This window comes from Penaeus monodon, chromosome 15 (genome assembly GCF_015228065.2).
Source record: "Penaeus monodon isolate SGIC_2016 chromosome 15, NSTDA_Pmon_1, whole genome shotgun sequence".
Lineage (NCBI taxonomy): Eukaryota > Metazoa > Arthropoda > Malacostraca > Decapoda > Penaeidae > Penaeus > Penaeus monodon.
The window spans coordinates 34,519,079-34,519,430 of record NC_051400.1 but is presented as its reverse complement, the minus strand read 5'-3'; positions in this window follow the sequence as shown (position 1 = coordinate 34,519,430).

Genomic DNA, 352 nt, shown 5'->3' with positions numbered 1-352 from the left:
AGGGCACTTTTAGGCCTTTTAAAGAGATTTGATTTGCTTTCTAGGGAGATTTAAGTATCCTGATTGTACTTTTAAGTTTTGCTGTTTATTTCAGGTTAGTATTTTAAGTGTTTTTGGAAGAGGTTCCTTGTTTACTTGATTAGGTATATCAAAGGTACTTTTGAGTGTGTTCTTGTTTGTTTTTCTTGGTTATTTAGATTTGTTATTATTTATTTATTTTTTTGATTAATTAATTGTATTTTTTTAAAACTTTTAAGTAATTTCCTTAAGAGTCCTTTAACGTGCTTTCCTGTTTGTTTTTAGGTATTTTTTTAGGCATGTGAGGTTACTTTAAGATTTTTATTCATTTATC